We start from the raw sequence: 16050 nt of genomic DNA, 5'->3' as shown, positions 1-16050 counted from the left end.
CTGTACGCATACACAAGCCTGCCGACGCTGGCTCGACAGGCTCCGCTGGCTGTGTTTTCAGAAGCCATCGACGCATACCGCTAAAGAAGTGATATTTTGCCTGTGCTTTCATTCCTGCTAATTGTAAACAAAACAGTGGACATGATGGTTTTCATGAGCGAAGTGCGTGGAAATGAGATTTGTGCGTAGAGGTAGGTTTAATTAATTAACAGCGAAGACTACTCTTCTTGAACAGCCTTCTTTATGGACATAGTACTTTGACTTTTGAAAATATTTCCAGGAGTGCATGCTTCTTGCATAGCATCAGCGATGGGAGACTTCTCTCTTGGGGTGCATTCAGTATATGAGTACGCGCGTTGACGCAACATATGCAGTATTCGAACCTGCGCCGTTTCGCGATCACCGAACATCGGCTACTACAGCCCGTCTCTCCCTTTTGCGTCGATGGCTTCGGGAAGCACAGCCAGCGAAGCAAGCAAGCGGATCCCGTCAAGCCGGCGTCAGCAGGCTTGTGTATGCGTACAGGTCTCGGAGGCCACGCTTTGGTTGGGATAGTTTTGTTCATTCTCGTGAGGTGGCGCTGCAATAATTATCGTTCAACGTTCAAAAAATTATATTGTTGTTATTCCCGCATGTTATGGTTGACTCTTTGTTGCATTAGATAGCAATGGAAGCAAGCATTAAGCAGCCGCATAAATAATATAAACATCAACGCATGAAGTATTAAAAAAAGAGAAAAACACTACCCCTTGCTGAGGTTCGAACCCCGGTCTTTTACGTGGGAAGCAGACATTCTACCTCTGCACCACGCCGCATGAGTGCTACCGATTGCAGCGCCTCTAGCGGCGTTACGGTCGTTTGGCTTCACTTTTGGAACCTCGTTCCGGGCACTCTCCAATTCTAAGTCACTCTAGTAGTGTTGACCACGACCTACTGAACTCCAGACCTGCACAGATCTCCCTCCTCCAGCACGCCTGGTCTAGTTCGCCCCTTTTGCCGCTAGGGAAAGAACGTACGAGCAGAGTGGCGCTAGTTATAACCTGTTCGCTGTCGTCTGCTTCTGCGATCTGTTCAGCGCTTGTCTTGCCACTTCGGCAGGCACAAAGCGCTTGTATTGGCGGTAAATGAATAAATTCACAAATATACAAAAGAAGACATATTTGCGAATACTTTGCGTTTGAATAGTGAAACTAGAAGAGGAGGAGCGGTGCAAGAAATGTAAACAATGAGCATAGGTGGCAGCTACAATGCTAGATCGACGGCATCAATTTCCCTTTCCTAGCCTCTTTAAGAGATTGGAAAAATTGTTTAAAAAGATTCATAGGATAATCTGGCTTTTTTTAGTTGATAACGGACAGCCTAATGTCGTAGATGACATTAGGATTTACTGCTGTGAGCCGTAGTGAAAGGCAGGCGATTTGGTAAAAGTATAGTAAAAGTATTCACGAGTAAGTCCTCCGCCCGATATGTGCAATATGCTGATCGATTCTGTTTCAAGGGAAGGTAAGCATATCTTGTTTTTAATATCGTTGGATGTCTAGCTCAGTACAAAGCTAGCAAAAAAATTGAGCGATCCCAGTGCTTTAAAACGTGCTGCACTGCAGGCCTTAAATCGTGTCAAGGAACTCTTTTCAAACTGTAAAGCTAGCTTTTCTGCGTGGCACGGCGGCAGCATAACGGTGGTGCTTAAGATACGTACTCAGTGAAGCTGTGTGCGTAGTTCACTTTTTGAACTCGCGGCGCATTCACGGACAACTTTTAAGAGTTAAAATGAGTGGTAATCGTTCTGTCGTCGAACATTACGGTGGCTTCAAGTTTCTAAAGAGCGGCGCAGAAGCGAATTTTACAACGTGTACAATGAAACTGTTGTGTACGTTGCGAACTCTATACACAATGTGATTTATAATAATCTGCTTGAAAAAGGCAATAGGAGCGGTTATCTAACGCTTTTTTAGAGAGCAGCGGACTACACGCTCCGACATTTTTTAGGTTCGGGCTGTGAACTTTTGGAGCCAAGTGACCGATCAAAGCCTTGTGACATCACTGTCACTGTGTTAGCAAAAATCATCAATTAGAGAAGCAGTTCGTCACAACACATCAGCTGCCGTACTAATTACAACGCCGCACAGCTGCCCACTGCGTAGCAGACGAACAGGTTATAAAAGCGCCACCTACGGCCGTCGGTTGAACGAAAGTGGGCGCAAGCTGCTCCCATAGAAGCCGGATATCTGTGCAGGTCTGGAGTTCCAGTAGGTCGTGGTGTTGACATCTGCAGCGGTTACTTCCAAAAGTGCGTGGATATTTAGTAAGCATATTTTTTCTATCTGAGCAGCCTCTAAAAAAGTAAGTCCCTCCTCCAGCAACGCTGAGAAGTGAAAGAGATGTCGATAGTCCTCCTCGCAAATTTGAAAGCCGCCCACCTTTGAGCTTCCACAGCAGTGACTGTAACTGTTGTTAACCGCCGACATTTTAACCTTTTCAACCACTTTTGAAAATAAAAAGCTGCTGCAATAAGTATGCATTATTGTACAGAAATTTCTTACATTTGTACTGCGTTTTTGTACACTCCCATGTCATCACTGGCTGGCCCCCGTAGTCGTTGTCAATAGACTAGCCAAGCCAACTCATTGAAAACGAAGGCGAAGGCAGCGCTATTTTTCTGCTCGCTACTAAGAAAAGCTTATCTGCACATTGTAAGTGAGGAAAAACTTATAATAATAAAAAGTGTGCTGCATTTCAATATTGATAAAAAGACCAGGGACCGCTTACAATAGTAGATGGTCACGTGGTGGACCTCGTAAGTAGCTTCATGTTCTTGCCGCGTGGTGTGCCATAGGTCATCGTTCGCGACTTTTAGTGAATAATTAAAAATACAAGTCCACGTTTCATGAGAAAAACACGGCTCGTTTTAGCCACTGCAATAGGGAATCCTTCCATCAACCGAGTTATCTCTATTCATGTTCTGAACTGTCCTCTGACCCTTTAAGCCCTGCTTATTTTTTCTCACCTTAAAAAAATTTGTGTGAGCACATTGTCGGGTTTAATCCACCGTTTTTGGCTGTGTTCTTCCTTGAAGTACAGTGTAGCTAATGAAAAAAAAATTATTTAAACAAGAAATAAGTTTACGGGAAGTTGAAGGTTGAAACAAATGAACAGCCGTGCAACACATAACGGTGATCAGACAACTGCTGAATTGAGCGTTTCGACAAAATGCCTTGCTGAAAGGTTGCCTCCTACGACATTCCTTATTCAGCCACATTTTATCACAACAAAACATGAAACAGTCACTGAAATGGTTTGGACAAGTTTTCTAGATGAGTAAGGTACAGCTACAGTAAAACATTAGCGCAACAATTTAAGTGAAGCATCTCACATCAGTGCAGCTACGGACGGTTAAAGTTACTCTCCTACATAGCCATGCTTTTCCTCCTCAACTCGTTCGCCGCATGATTGGGGCTAAGCTCCGCCATCACTGGCTCTGCATCATGCTATAACGTCATGTCATCTACTTCCTGTTGTCTCTGCTAGCATCAGAAACAAGTTTCATGAAAATTAAGCTGAATTGTACATGACAACTGTCATACACATAGCTGTTTAGCAATATTTTTTTGGTAGCACAATCATTACAGCATATCTTGAAACTTAAGCGATGTTAAGAGGACATTCTTTTTACAAGCTCAAGCATTACTCGTACCAGCCACTTTGCGTATGGAGTGTCATGAACAGAAACATGGAACTTTTAAGGTTGGCAATCAGCGTTTTTCAAACACATTTAAAATGCACAGCATTTCTAGAATTTCCTTGTGTGTAACCATTTGAGAGCATCAAAAAGAGCATGCTGAAGTGTACATTGCAATGCTGTGTGCATTGGCATTATAAGCAAACTAAGTATGCATTGCAAACTACACACAATCACTGTGCAATGGTGCATTTAAACAGCAACTGCACCTGTCCCTTGGCACTTCTGTTGCTTATCGGTATCTTGCACACTTCCTGTTCTAGTCTCTCTGCCTCTTCACAAGCACATCCCTCTAATGCCCTTTCCATTATGCCACCAGTGCACAAAGCCTCTCCAACCTCTCCGCTAGCCGCCTGGCCGTCGATCCCCCATGAGAGCCATCCAAGCAGCGTGCTTTGTGACCGTTCTGACAGCGTTTGTGACTGTGTGAGCGCATAGCGTGTTCAGCATTACGGTAACCGTAAGTGAGCTGGGTGCTTTGGTGGATGGGCAGAGGTGTAAACTAACGCCCCTCTATACCACTACCGCTGTGATGAAGGGGCTTCCGTGTAAACATCAGTGGCCTGAGCAGCCTAAGCGGTGTAGCCACAGTATGGCGCAGAGCTTGATCAGCCAAACACAGAGCTACCATTTCTGTAACCAAGTGTAAAACACTTTAAACATTTAAAAAGACAGTGAGTTCACAATTGTGTTTCTGCTGAAAATTTACACTACCAGCAAAGTAGAATATGCTTGGTTACTGCTATATTAGCTCTGTGTTTGTCTGGTTGAGCTCTGTGCCAGCAGGTCGCTGTACCGTGCAGGTCATTCACGTTTGCGATTCTGCTCATACAGTAAAATGGTCAGTCCGCTTGCGCTTGTGTTTACCCTAATACAAGACATGCTAAAGCCCTCTGTTATGGCAGTAATGCTCCGGCTTTAAGTGACGACAGCAGATGCATCGATCCTGGTGCTGATCGGACACCGACAGCCCGGTGCGCGGCAGCCACTTCGCTCTTCTGCTGCCGGAGGGACACGATGTCACTGCTTGGCATATCACTGATTGCTACATTTGCACAACACAGCAAGGGTGAACTATGGGGCTTATGAAAAGAAAGCTTGAGACCAACACTGACTGCACAGCTCACATCAAGACGGAGCACATTGTAACACAAGCAGACGACTGTTGCTGTATGCTGGAAGTGCTTGAGTATAGGGATAAGTTGTCATGCATTCTATTTCTGTAAATTTTTTATACAAACGAATTAAAGAACATTCCAACTATTATGAACAGCATTTGTTCACCATAAAGCTGGAAAAATCATAGATGACGTGACCTGGGTAGTCAATCAGATAACTTGCCCGACTGACGTCAGTTGGGCCAAATGTGTCAATCAGGATGGGGTGGCTCAAAACTCAGAAGAGCCGCGCCGCTGCAATCGGTAGCGGTACACATTTTTAAAACCTAATAAAAAATTACACATTTTACATGGAAGGATTACATGTGTCACTTAATGATCAGAAGGACCTACCCTAACGACTCGGTACATTTGTACAATATCGCCAATATCATTGAGGTTCCCTTTATGAACTTTAAAGATAGTACTGTAAGGCCTGTTTTGGCGCAAATAGACCTACCAAACTAAATACGGGAAAATACGATTATGCTGGAGTAATGCAACGATTCCTTCTGCTCGTTTATATTTCTGTGTTACTATCCATCACTTATGACTTGCCAGCCTTGCTCAAGGTAATGTAGGCAGAGTGCTCCGTGAACCACTGTGAAAGTGTAAAATGGAAGGGAACTTCAAAGACACTGTCACATTTACGAGACAGTAGAACAAATCTACAGAGCATTCTGTAACCAGTTATTAACTTGGTTGGACCAAGATTGGGGTGTTCAATAAAGATAAGGTTGTTGTGTGCTGCCGTACGGGTTCGGTACTCGTTGCTGCCAACTGCATACAGCTGTTGCGGTTGGAGCACTAGTTGCTGTCGTTTCTGGGTTACGCACCCATGGCTTGTAATACTACAGGAAATATTGGAATTACAAGCGTTCGACAAGCTTTTTCCTACCATGGCAGTGCATGCCTCCGGTCACCCTGCATGATATGTATTAACTTGTCCAGCAGTAAAGTAGCTCAGCACTGCTGCAGAGACTTTGAATGTGCAGTCAGCTTTAAATGCTCTCTTGTTGAAAGCATGAGGTTTGACTTTTCCTTTGTGCGTGTGTGTGTCCAATTGTGTAGGTTGCTGAATTGACGCAATAGTGTTAAGGGCCCCATGTCACAGAAAATCCAGCGTCCAGTTTCGGCCGTCATTCTGGCAAAAATAATTCTGAACCACGCATACCCAACCACACAGGCCTTCTGTGTAGTGCAAAGAAGTTACTGAACTAATTGAATTTCTCAAAGTAGAATACATTGGGAAAATGGTAAATTATGACTTACACACAACCTACAGACATGATATCATCAGATTGTAGTTTGAATATACAAGAAAATGTAGTTCTTTTATGTGGAAACTCAAACACAAACCCATTTTCCAGCATTTCTAGAATTCATAGAGCAGCCATGGCCTTCGAGATTTGCGCATGTCGGCACGCACAAATATTAAAGGCCATAAACAGGCACTCCCAGTACCTTGAAGCTTCTCCAGATGGCGCTCGCCTCCACAATTTATCGCTCTATGAATCGCCTTCATGAATTTAATTTATAAAGGCAAGGGGGAGAAACATCTTCATTCGCATAGACTGTTGACCATTACATCAGTAATATACAGGCTAGCAATGCAGGCAATCAAATTAAAACTGCAAGCATGGGCAGAGAATAATGGCATTTTGGGAGAACTTTAGACTGGCTGGAAACCCTAGAGGCCCCCTTAACGGTGGAGCCGACGTATGCAGAAATACTTAACCACTACAGAGGAAGGAGACTTAAATACCCCCCACCCCACACATCGCTCACACAACATGAGGCAGTAAGCTGGCGAAGACTGCAAGCAGGTACTTTCTTCAACCTGCACACATTACACAAAATGTTCCCTACCCAGTACAGGGATACATGTCCGTGGTGCGGAACAACCCCCACATTATACCACATCACGTGGGAATGCAAGCGTAATTTCGCATTCCATAAAGTAAATAACCCAAGTGCGGAACAATGGGAGGGTCTGCTCACCAGCAGCGAGCTCGCAGCCCAACGGGCAACTGTGCAGCACGCCTGCGAGGCAGCAAGACTCAGCGGTGCCCTGGAATAGGGGCGCCGACCTTGTGAAGCGGCCAGGACTCAAGGCATGAAGACACCGGCCCACCGCCAATCTCTCTGAGATATAGAGAAATAAAGTTTTTCCATTCCATTCAGAATTGGTAGGCATTTGGACGATAACTTATTTGTTCTTACTCAGTGTATTGAAATATCAAGAGTAGAAAGCAGACCGTTATATTTGGCCTTTTTAGACATTACACGAGAGCGTATAACAACGTAGACCGCAACTATTTGATGAATATTCTGGAAGGGGAAGGCTTAGGTGACGATTGTCTACAGCTTTTGAGAGATTTACCTAGAAAATACCGTTTGCGTTGAATGCGAAGGGATGAGGAGCGAGGAGAAAGTTGATATCAGCAAGGGACTGAGGCAGGGGTGCCCTTTATCGCCACTGCTGTTTATGATGTACTTGGTGAGGATTGAGAGGGCGCTAGAAGGAAGTAATATCAGGTTTAATTTTATACAAACGGGCGGGCACAGTAGTAGAGCAGCAGCTTACAGGCTTATTTTATGCTGACGGCATTGGGGTATATGGTGCTCTGGGGTATATGGAAAAGTGTAATGGTTCCAGGACTTACTTTTGGAAATGCAGTTGTTTGCTTGAAATCAGGGGTACAAGCAGGACTCGATGGGAACCAAAGGTCAGTGGGACACCTCGCACTGGGTGCTCATGGGAAGCCTACAAATGAAGCTGTGCAGGGTGATATGGGCTGGACAAGTTTTGAAGCGACTGAAGCTCACAGTAAAATTGATTATGAAGAACGACTAAGGAATATGGAAGAAATTAAATGGGCTGGGAGAGGGTTGAGGTATCTGTACAGGAAAGACATTGATTCACAGCGGAGGAAAAGAACTAGGAAGCTTACCAGCAAGTATGCAGCCTGTAGGGTGAGCATTACAGCAACAAAGAATGTCAAGCGGTAAGTCAGAAAGGCTGAAATAATTTCATGCGTGGCGGCAATGGAAAGGAAACCTGCCATGAGTAACTACTTAAGAGGAAAAAATGAAATCAGGAAAGAAACAATTTATGATAACTCAGAAGGAAGCTCATTACTTTTCGAAGCGAGATCGGGATGCCTTAGAACACGCACCTATAAAGCGAGATGTATGAAGGAAGAGGCATGTGTTGCTGCGGTATAGCTAGGGAAATGATGGGGCATGCTTTAGAATGTGAAGACATCTGCCCAGTGGTCGATTTAGGTACCACTGGCCTCCTTGAAGCACTTGGGTTCAGGGAGAGCAGGGGAAGAGTAAACATGTCTGCAATAGAGATTAGTAAGAGGCGATTAGAAGATCGGTGGAAGAAAAGTAGGGAAACAACAAAAAATGGAGATGTACAAAAGCAGAGTTCACAATAGGGGGTCAGAAAATTTAGTTGAGAGTTCATCATTTTTTTTAAATTTTTTTTTTAAACCTAGGTAGGACATTAGGCAGTATACTAATAGCAACAGCTTGGGGGCACTACCCACCGCCCCATTCCAAAGGGGATGCTTATAGCATCCATACATCCATCCATCATGACCCATGCAAGAGGCCACGTTTTGGCCAGAAAGCGTCTTTGTGCATAGCGTTCACCGCCAGCGTTTCCCGATAAACATTGTGGTTACATAAGCTGCAGTTGGTGCGAAATGTGAAAAGCAGTCCGGGATCTTTGAATGCTATTGCGTTCCCCTCTTAGAAGTGAAGCTTAACATCCTCCAAATTTTTGAAATGGTCAATAACAGCTACGTTTAATTGGAAGGTTCTACACTTCCTTGGCTTTTGATAAAAGGGTATTGTGCACATGCTTTGGTTAACTTACGTCACACCTTTTTCTTTCTTTGACATTTGTTGAAGTGACGCTTTACTGTATAAGTTCTGAGTGAAATTTATTAAGGCAGGAAAAAACGAGTATTGCTATGTAATGCAAAAGGATAGAAAGTTGGGCGAGTTGGTATGGTAACATGATCTTGGAATTGTAGAGCGAATACAGAGACTGGAAGCAGACAGGACGAGCACTACATTTCTTGTACACAGGGCTCTTTTCAATGTGAACGCTTTAATAGCGCTCGTCCTGTCTGCTTCTAGTTTCTGTCTATCTCACTTCGCACTACATTTCAAGAAGATAGTATCATTAGGATTTCGTAAGTCATACTTTGTTAAGTCAGAAAGAACACAGAATTGTTAGATAGATAGTGATGCAACATTTTAAGATTCCACACCCCACCAAATGAAGGCAACAGATAATGAAGCCAGGAAAAGCATGTGGGGAAATTAAGTTATTTTTGATTGAAATGTACAAACAATAAGGAAAAGGGAAATGGAAGTGAACGAGCAGACAACTTGCCACGAGTAGGAGTTGAAACAGGCATCTTCTACATTACAGATCTAGTGCTCTACTATTGAGCTACTGCGATGGTCATCCTTGGACTGGCTTCCTACGGTATTTGTATATGTGTACTAGGTCTAGCTTTGAAACATTCATGGCCACGTTTTAACATGATACAAGAATGTTCCACATCCGCCGCAATGGTAGTAGGCAAAGCGTGCCATGCATTTGGTATGTGTTGCTCAACTGCTGCTGTGACTGCGATCCTTCCATCCACTTTCTTGAGTATTTGTGTGTGCACATACAAGGGGATCTAGCCTCAGAAGTATTGGCCATGGCGGTGCTTGTTGAACAAGGCTATTCCACATCAACTGCAGTAGTAATGAATGGCGCTGACTAAGGGGATCTAGCCTCAGAACTATTGGCCATTGAGGTGCTTGTGGAACATGGCTATTCCACATCAACTGCAGTAGTAATGAATAGTGCTGACTAACACTCCGAAGGCTAAATATTGTGCACATAAGCCAATGCCTTCAAAAGTGGATGGGGTAATAATAGCCACAGTAGCTCGATGGTAGAGAATTTAATTGCATGCAAAATCTGAAGGTTGTGGGTTGAGCTCTCACCTGCGATAAGTGGTCTTTTTGCACGTACATTAATTTTCCTTTTGCTTATTACGTCTACATTGTAATTAAAAATAAGTCATTTTCACTTGCCTTCATTGTCTGTTGCCTTTGTATGGTTTAACAAAGAAAAGTTGCGCACCTTGGTCCCCACCACTCTTTTTTAGTCACAGGAACTCTCAGTGATGACGCAGGTTTTCTCTGCGTCTGGTCAAAACCAGGATTGCGTTGCATTTTGAAGGAAGAAAAGGCTGAAATGTATCAACTTTCAATGACATTTACCACAATGGAAGGGTCCAAGTATGCAAAAATGTTATGAGGTCTGTGCAGTTGCTGGTTTGAGCACTGAATTGGAAGGAAAATTGGATCTCGTGTCTGGTCATTTCTCATACCATTTTCTTGCGAAACGAATGGAATGGTTTTGAAAGGATATTCTACGATTTACAAACTGATCTAGCATATTATTTAGCTTTGCTTTGAAAGAGACACTACATGGGAACATTCAGTATAGGGTGATAAAACTTTTTCAAAACTTTATTTTCATTAATTTCATGCCAGCAGATTGATTATCAAAGAAGGAAATGGAATTCAAGATTCATATTTTTTAAATGGAAAGTCCGGTGCCGTATTTGTTATTGTTACGTGGCATATTTCAAATTATTTTGTTATGTTCAAGCCATTGTTGCTCACTGAATGTCCTTGTCATTTTCCAAGTTCACTCTTTGGCTCCTTTAGAATACAATGAAGTCCATCTGAGTAGAAATGGTACTAAACAAGACGATGAAAGTGGTGTAAGACTTTATATGCCCCTTCCCCCCACCTGCGCAATCACACTATCTCAATGATCAGGGCGCTCATTGCATAGCATTGAAAACATTCTCGAGATACCACCTCTCAGATGCATACTGTGATGTCAGTGTGTCACTTACGCATTTGCTAAGGGCCACACATTTATTTTTAGGAATAAAGACAGTGTTCATTTAATAAGCGCGCACGTCTCTGCGTGTGGGTGTGAACGATGGCTGCATGAGTTAGGAATTTTTGAAAATAGCAGGGACATCCTTGCATGTAAGATACTAGTGACATTTTTCATAAAGCAGAAAGAACAGAAATTTGTGAGTGACACATTGATATCTGTTTGAATCTGAGATGCAGTATCTCTGGAACACTTTCAGTGTTGTGGGATGAGTCTTGCTAGTGGCACTTGTCCCATCTTTCACTACTATGTGTCATCATGTTTAGTGCCGTTTCTACAAAGGTGAACTTGTGCCAACTAAGGCTAAGCAGATGCTTTCAAAATTGATGGTGTCGCTGAGAGCTGGTGCATGTACTTCAAAGCAGTGTGGTGGGGGTGTGGCCTTTGTTACATGCCAAGTGTTATTCTGACATGTATATAAATTGCATGATTTCCCTAGTAAACTCCCGGTGTAAAAGAGCACTCGTCCCACCTTCCATCTTGTCCTCCCTGCCTTTTCTCATTTCATACTTTCGTTAAGAATGAAATTAGCGTGACACTCGACAGATGAAACCAGGCATCTTGATGACAGTGAAGTGAATTTTGTGCAGGTTTCATTTTTCCGCTTGCCTTATGGGAACCAAGATCTGCTGCAGAAGTGGCTGGATGCCATAACGAAGGACGAGGACCGAGATCTCAAGTTCCACCGAGCTACAAAAGTGTGTTCAAGGCACTTCGATGAGGACGACCTATCGCGGCTATGTGAATGGCAAGCGCTACCTCAAGGATGGCAGCGTGCCCCACATCTTCGCCGGCAGGGTGCCCGAGAAAGGCGCCGCCAGGCACTGTCGCCCAGTTCCCGACGCAGCTTTGCTCATCGCGACAGTCCCGCGTACCTCTGACGTCCATCTCGTTCGGCCGCAGCTCGGTCAGACCTGTCCGTTTACCGCAGTCGTGTTGGACACTGGAGTGTGTCGCGGCGACGAGTTGGTTTCCAACATAAACTCCGCCGTTGTTGAGGTGAAATGCAAAGATGAAGTTGAGAAATGTGAAGGTGACGTTGAGGAGAGAGTAACTGTGGACCCCGTGCACACATACTGCAAGCCCGCTTCCGGGAGTAGAGTGGAGAAGGAAGTACGTGTAGGTCCTGACCATGCATCGTGTGACGAGCCAACTCAGATGTTGAACCAAGATACCAGTTCACCACAGGCACTATCCCACTGCAGTGTGCAAATAGTAGCGTCCGGTGGGTACGAGTCCGATTCCGACACGGATGCAAGCATGGGCGCTGTTTCAGACATCGACATGCCCATTAATTCAGAAGATGGCATGGCAATTCTTCCGGATGACACTGCCTTGGAAACGCTCTCGGAAACAGCTACAGAGGTTCCCCCCGAGTTTGTATATTGTCCCAGCCAGGCTATGCCAAGTGCTGTCCGCTTGGGCCACTCGGGGGATGCTCACCCCAGCAACAGAGAACAGTCTCTCGAGTTGGATGGGCTTCAGAAACGTGTCTTGCAGCTGGAAAAGAAGATTAAACAGATGAACCGTGCCGTGGAGTGCTATAGGCAGGAGGCAAAGGATGCAAAGAAGGACAAGTACAAGTTAGCAAGGACAGTGGAGCTGCTCGAGCAGAAGTGCCAGAAGCTGGAGAAATGGCAGTTCTCCATCGAGAGCTTTCGGCACAGCTGGAAGGACGTGAACTTCTACACTGGCCTTCCTGATTACGCAACTTTCGAGGACCTCTACCAGCGCCTGCCTGGCGATAGAGTCGGAAGTCACACGAGATCGTGGAGCAGTAGGTGCCTCTCTCACCGCAACAGGCTGTTCTTGCTCCCTGTTCGGTACCGACTGGGGCTGGCTGAGCCAGACTTAGCCTTCCGGTTTCGCGTGTCATGCAACACAGTCTCTAATATCTGCCTGACTTGGACCAGATTCATCTACCGGCACCTGCATCATCTCTGCTCTGGCCATTGTACACATGCAAGAGGTGCACCATTGGTGAGCAGTCCTACAGAATTTGTCAGCAACTGCAATCACCGTCCAACCGACTCCTGCCCCGAACTGCAAGAAATTTCAGACGCTGGCAAAGTAGTGACGTCAATCTCTTCTCGTAGTGCCACAATATTTGTGTGCCCTCCCATGGACATGGCATCGGCTAGACATTTTGCAAAGGCATATGACTGTCAAGAAGGGCCGCCTTCCTGTGACGACAGCTGCAAGATGGGCGACGGGGACGTAACAGTTCAAGACATTTTGCACGAAATGGGCCTTCCACCAAATGTTTCACGGCTTCTAGGACAGCATGGGAGTGCAAGTGTGCTGACAGTGGACGACATAGTGTCTCTGCGTGAAGATATAGAGCTTGTGATCCCCAAGATAAGGGACTATCGCATATTTCAGCAGCCTGTCCCACTTTCCTTGCTTCCTGTAGCGAAGGAAATGCTTGCAATTTGTGTGGTCCTGACCAACTTTCCCAAGACTTTGTCCTGATGAGTGATTCAGTACCGTTGTGAAACAGTGCACTCAGCTTCTTTCAGAAAAATGTTTGCATAAGTTTCATCATCATGCATAAGTGCATTAGTTTCAACGACATCTGGTCACTTCTGCGAACTGTAACTGTCCCTAGCATCTAATGGTCTGAGAAGAGATTCAGTTTAGAGCTATCTGTTCATAAATGTGTGGTGCTCAAACATTTTGGATGAGTGTTGCACTCTGTGTCTGTTAACATTGTCTATAAGTGGCATGTACCTTGGCACAAACAAAATTGAAGTGTTACCAAAGAAGCAGCAAAAGTGGCTTTGCATTCTTGCGAAAGCAGGTGACTGTCATATATTTATGAGACATGACATATAATATGCGTAAACATTACTTTTTGTTACAGCGTCAAGGTTGTCAATTCTAACCTACTTGAAACTCGCTGAAGTGCTAAGTAATTGATGCCCGAGATTGATGCGCCATAAAGACACTAATTGTGTTTTCTATTGGGTGATCCGGAGCAGTCTCTGAAATCCTGGAATGAATGTTTGGATTTCACCAATCCAAATCTGCCAGTGGAGAGCAGGAATGCTTCCGCGGGTAAATCGCACAGGAAGTTTTAGCGCACAAGTTTTGCAAACCGGTTCCCAAAATCATCTCTGACTTCCTGTATGTACGTTGCCATGGCAAGCAAAGTCGCCATTGGCACCAATAAACATGAAGGTAGAAGTGAGGTATGCTTCTTGTCCTGTTATAGTCCAAATTAGCGCCACTGCAGTGGAGCAAGTGAGAACAATCCTGCACGAAGTGGATCTGAAATGGCCAGTGGAAAGCGCAAACCTGCTGCAGCGACCAGTGGAAAACACTATGAGAAGAAAACCAAAAGTCTTTTTCCCATAGAAAACTTCTCATGACCTTTGTACTTGTCCTTCTGTTTGCTTAAAATACAGAATGCAGAAACAGGCCCAACTGTATGAGACAATTTAGGAGAAATTGTGATAGTGTACAAGAGCTTTTCTTTTTCTTGCCTCCTATGATGTGAAAAATCTTGCACAATATGGCACTGAGTCCGAAGGCCAAACCATGAAATTATTAGGTTATTGACTTCTTTTTTTTTAAGGGGTTTTGTTTCTAAATGACTTGTATAACATATTGGGAACTATATGCTGCTTCTGTGCAAAACTAATAGCAGGTATGGTGTTAATCATGTACAGTCACCGTCAAAAGTTTACAACATGTACATCGCAAGAGAAAGCCAAATTTCAGCCCATTTTTAGCTTGAAGCCAGTGAAACAGTGCAGCACTGTGTTGTTTGTGTGTGCTGGCATGAGTAGCAAATCTTAAACCTAGGCTGCGTGCCCAGGTTTGCAAATAACCAGGATTTCTTTCTTCAACTTTTGTGCCCCACAAACTTTTGATGCAAACTGTAACCTCGCACACTGATGCAAATTTTGACAAGCAGCATGTGTATTCAAATGTTCTCGGTGATTTTACAATCACATAGAATGTAGATGTGTTCCGCAAGGCTGTACGTTTGAGCACGTAGGATAGGTGATGCTTATTTGCTCATCTTGTTTGAATTTAAAGGGCCCCTCTCCAGGCCCCATAGCAAATTTTGGTTATACGCTGGAAGTTGTTACGTGCCCTTTAGGGAACCTTCTGTTGCATAAATTTTTCAAATTGGCTCATTATAGCTGACATGTAAATATTTCGGTGCCGTGAACCCGATTTCAGCAGGCGAGCTCCACTGCCAAGCGAGACACTCTCTCCACTCATGCCATCTAGCCTCCGCAAGCGAAATTCCTTCCCTGCGTTCTCCGATACAGGAACTGGAGGATTGCGTGATGCATATGTTATGGGCCCCAACTTCAGTTTTTTTTTCTCCTCGCTTTTTGCGGCGCGGTGCACTTTCGCTGACAGTGTCACGTGCGAGCTGTTGTTATTGTCTCGTTTCACGCAGCGCGCGATTTTGGACGTTGCGCATGAGGACGCCTGACTAGTGGTATAATTCAGGGCTACACGAATACTGAGGCAGACACGCGAGAATCAGAGCATGATCCTGCACAGGAACACTGTAGAAAATGACACAGTTTCGGTGTCTGTGCTCAACTGCATGACATGGGGACAAGCAGACGAAATGGAAGTACTTCTCTCTTGCTGCGGTGCGAAGTAAAACAAAAACGTTCACACATTCGGTTTACGTGTTTTCTTATTTCTCTAAGCTTTAAGTTGTCTGTTCAAGCAACACATTACACACAAAATAACAGACGTTGCCTTGAATAATTCTTGAATTGACATGTCTCGATGATTGACATGACACTGCGACATGACACTTAAGAACGAAGAGCAATCATTGCTTGGAAAGTAATTTAGTACTCCCTTTTACATAGCCCATGGTTGTACATCATAAGCTTAAAAAAAAAGGATGACAGAAGAAATGCGTCGCATCATGGTTTGTCACCATTGCTGTGCCATTGAATATGTTTTCTTAGCCTCTTCCCTGTGGTTTGGCATTTTGTCATTTCCTTGCCGACTATATTTTGGGATTGCATTGACAACTGGGCATGCTGCCTGAATAGGACAACTTGCTGTCTAGCCCGGTAGTCGATGTGGGCCACTGGAACAGACAACTTGAGCACTGGGTATGCACAGAAGGGTATGTGCTAGTTCTTGGTCAGTCCCTCAAATTGGTGTAGCACTGT

The sequence above is a fragment of the Dermacentor andersoni genome, unplaced genomic scaffold (genome assembly GCF_023375885.2).
Source record: "Dermacentor andersoni unplaced genomic scaffold, qqDerAnde1_hic_scaffold ctg00000039.1, whole genome shotgun sequence".
NCBI classification, from domain to species: Eukaryota; Metazoa; Arthropoda; class Arachnida; order Ixodida; family Ixodidae; genus Dermacentor; species Dermacentor andersoni.
The sequence above is the reverse complement of the archived record's forward strand: the minus strand, read 5'-3'. Positions refer to the sequence as shown.